The sequence below is a fragment of the Nematolebias whitei genome, chromosome 12 (assembly GCF_014905685.2).
Source record: "Nematolebias whitei isolate Nwh7 chromosome 12, NemWhi1, whole genome shotgun sequence".
In the NCBI taxonomy this organism is placed as follows: Eukaryota; Metazoa; Chordata; class Actinopteri; order Cyprinodontiformes; family Rivulidae; genus Nematolebias; species Nematolebias whitei.
The window spans coordinates 49080280-49084787 of NC_056509.1; positions in this window are offsets into that span (position 1 = coordinate 49080280).

A 4508-nucleotide genomic window follows, 5' to 3' on the forward strand; every position below is an offset into this window, starting at 1 on the left:
AGAATCACTTACACTGGAGAGAGGAGTAAGACGGGTGTGTGCTTGGTCCCTCTACTTTTTGCCCTGTATCTGGAGCCACTAGCCCAACATATCAGACAAACAAAATCAATCAGAGCTATTACAAGTGATAGAAAAGAACACAAAATTGCATGTTATGCAGACGATATAATTTTGTTTTTAGCGGACCCAGAAAACTCAATACCAGAACTAATGCACAGTCTGGAAACAATAGGCCTTCTATCTGGCTACAAATTAAATATTGAAAAAACAGAAACTATTTCCTACTGGTGCCCCCCCAAAGATTTTAAAAAGAAATTCCCTCTTAAATGGAACACCAAATCCTTTAGATATCTAGGAGTAATACTTCATAAAGATGTTGATAAAATAGGGCACATAAACTACAGTCGACTTTATTCAGCTGTTAAAAAAGACCTGGAAAAATGGAATCTCATTCCCCACTTAAGCTTAACTGCAAGAATAGAAACCATAAAGATGAATGTAATTTCAAGATTTCTTTACCTTTTCCAAACTCTAACAATAACTATCCCAAACCATTATTTTATTGATTGGGACAAAGATATATCCAGATTTATATGGAACGGAAAGAGACCTCGCATTGGATACAAAACATTACAATTATCAAAGGATAAAGGAGGATGGGCCTCCCCAGCCTCAAAAACTATTTCATCTCAGCTCAAATTCGAACTCTACTTTATTGGTGTGATCCAGATTATGAAGCAAAGTGGAAGGAGATAGAAAGCAGTTTGTTCTCAGAGGTCCCATTGCAAGCGATAATAGCAGACACTAAACGGCTTGATTTGATAGACGAACTGGAAAATAAATGGGTTAAATCAACACGAAAAACATGGAGAGAAGTTGTAAAAACAAACTAAACAAAGTAAACAAAGAAATTAAGGTATTAAACTGGTTAGCATATGACAAAAGCTTTCTACCAAATAGCACCGACCCCAGATTCAAAACATGGATCACAAAAGGTATAAAAGTAATCTTCCAGATTTTGAAAGATAATAAAATGGAAAGCTTCAACACATTACAAGAAAATTGTAATTTGAAAACAGATGATTTTTATAGATATCTACAAATAAGAAGTTGCTATAACCAGGAAATCAAACAAAACACAGATCAATGCAACCCACTGATTGAACTAATAATAAAATATTACAAATCAAAATTGTCAGAAGGAATAATTTCAAAAATATACAAGATTATATCAAACTTTAATACACTCTCAACGCAGTATATTAAAAATAAATGGGAAAAGGAATCGGGTCTTGTTATAACTAATGAAGAATGGGAACAAATATGTATATCCCAATGGACGTGCACAAAATCTCACCTTTGGAAAGAATTTAGTTGGAAATTAATGACTCGTTATTTTATCACCCCACGTCAAAGCGCGCATTTCTCACAAGGAAATAGTGAATGCTGGAGAAACTGTGTTGTCAGAATGCCCATCATTATCATGTTTTCTGGGATTGTTATACTCTCCAAAGATACTGGGCCGCTTTAAATGCTGCATTTAACCACATTTTTCAAATCAACATTCCATCGAACTTCAAAACCATGTTTTTAGGATGCAAAACCCCCAAAATGCAATCAGTTGACGGATACCTGCATCATGAAGGACCCCACTCACCCAGCACACACACTTTTTGCCCCACTCCCCTCAGGAAGGAGGTTGAGGAGCATTAAGTGTAGAACCACTAGACTGAGGAACAGCTTCTACCCTGAGGCTGTTAGACTCATGAATCTCTAACTAGAATAATAATCACTGTGAAAAACCATATCATGTTGCTGCTGATCTGTTTCATGTTGCTGCTGATCTGTTTCATGTTGCTGCTGATCTGTTTCAATGTTGATGTGTTCATGCGTGCACATCTGCTCACAGACTCATGTTCATGTTTGTGCTGATGTTCAATGTTTTATGTTATGAGTGCTTAGTGTATATTTAGTTGATGTTTTTCTTAGTTCATGTCTTAGATGTTATTACTGTTTTTCTTATACATTTCATTGTTGGATGTAACTGGGACCCTGTGTACATTGTAGATGAACAGATGCTGAGATATATTCATCAATTAAAACGAATTCTTCATTTTTCTGGACTGAATAAAACGTGCATTGAATTTAATGAAATGTAACGTGAGACGTCATTTTGTTTGACCCATCAAAATGAATGCGGTCATTTATTTTACAGAATCAAAGTTTAACATCAAACATTTACATTAATTTGGCAAAATATGAAAATAACAACATAATCAATCAGCTTTACAACCAGGAAAACCATACGGCCATGATTTTCCGTTGCTTCACCACAGACATTTATGAAAACTGTACAATTATGATCAATTATCCACACGGCGGTGGATGAGCACTTTACACAGACATTTCTAAAATATCTGGAAGGATTTCTACTTTAGAGAAGAATTTAAAGATGGAAAATGAAGTTTAAAGGGAGTAAAAGATGGTGTGTGAGGGGGAGTGTTGACCAGAACCGACACTCTCCATTCGAACCCAGCTTTTCCTCGGTACGCTTGGTAGGAAACTTGACTCATTACCTTTCTGAAGATAAATCAGCAGATATGGAGTTCCAGTTAACGCTACCTGTCCAGCGTCTCCATAGGATGGCTGTGACTCGTCCGAAGTAGTGACGAGATTCCGTCCGACACAAGCTCACATCAGCAAGTGGACTTCACATGAGTGGAGTCCTTCAGAAGTTCCACTCAGAGGTGGAAGATGTTATAATCCAACTCGGAAGAGCCTTATCATGGCTGGACTTCTGTTCTCCCAAACGACTTCACAGAACTGCGAACATCTCAGAACTTCTCAGCGCCTCACCGAACGGAGAGAACTAGGAAGTACCGGCATTTTAAAGAGCTCTATTTCCGGTATATTTGATCGTCCCTGATTGGTCCATATCAACCAGACAGGGGTGTGTTTTGTGATTTAAGAGGTTACTAGAAGTCAGAAAACAGCAAGAATTGTTATGGAACAGATTAAACTGTTCTCAGACAGGCGAGAGAGATATTTTGGCGAGTTTGGAGAAACAGGTGCCAACTCCTCTGTTTACGTCTGAGAGGATTTTAAAACAAGACACATGTCTGCTTCGACTCCGACCTTGGACAAAACTTACACTTGCTCATTCAAAGACAGAAATCAGAAAATACATGATTACTCTGTAACAGGCCTTAACATGAATTCTAACTTTGCATGAGGATTAAAAAATCATTACACTGTTTCACAGTTAATAAAATTGATTAGTTCACTGCAACATCTAAAATGGTTTGAACTAAGACACTTTGATTATCAACATTTGTAAAATAGTAATGATAATAAAAAGAGAGTGTTCTTTCACTTGATTTTCAAGAAAGAAAGTCTCAGGATGGGTGAACCTGTATTTCTGGATTCAAATCAATGAAATGACAGTTTCTGTCCCACAAGGTTCTTAAGGTCAAGGGTTTTGACCTTAGGCTTAGTTTTGACATCAGGTTAAGTTCACTACAACATAATTTCGCTCCACCACATGTACCACATGAGGTGCGAATGACAATAAAGAAACTCTGACTCTGATACCTATGGAATATACTTGTAGCGGCCGGAAAAAAGGCAATTACAAAAAAATGGATGGTACAGAAAGAACCTACTGCGAGAGAATGGGCTCAAATAGTGGCAGATATTTACAAAATGGAAAAAATAACCTTCACAGTTAATTTAAAAACAGACTTATTTTTTAAACATTGGAATAAATGGGAAAAATATCTCAAAATATATATGCCAGAAATAACCTAAGGTTTTTTTTTATTTTTTTTATTTATTTATTTTTATTTATTTAATTTTTTGAGAGAAACAAATAATTTGATATGAAAGGATGCCACCTGACTTTAGTTTGTACTTTATAAACAAAATTCATTGATTCAATGTAAAGTTTTTGTGGATTTACAGTCTCATGTAACTGACACACCTGTTGCAGCTACACTCTCTGACCCTGTTAGTTTGTTCTTAATTTTTTCTTTCTATGTTCCCACAAGCAAAACCTGGATAGACATAAGGAAATGATCTTGAGTAAAGCCACATGGACTGGAAAATGAACAATGCTTATTTGTCATAGCTTTGGTTAAGCTATACCCACAAATTTTGTCTATGAGGTGAGCTATGCAAAATGTTGATGGCAATATCTGAATAAAAAAAAAAAGAAAAGAAAAAAGGCGAAGCTCTCAGTTTACCAATCGATCTACGTTCCCACCCTCATCTATGGTCATGAGCTTTGGGTTGTGACCGAAAGAATGAGATCTCGGAAACAAGCGGCTGAAATTAGTTTTCTCCGCAGGGTGTCTGGGCTCTCTCTTAGAGACAGGGTGAGAAGCTCGATCATCCGGGAGAGACTCAGAGTAGAGCTGCTGCTTCTCCACGTTGAGAGGAGCCAGTTGAGGTGGCTTGGGCATCTGGTTAGGATGCCTCCTGGACGCCTCCCTGGTGAGGTGTTCCGGACA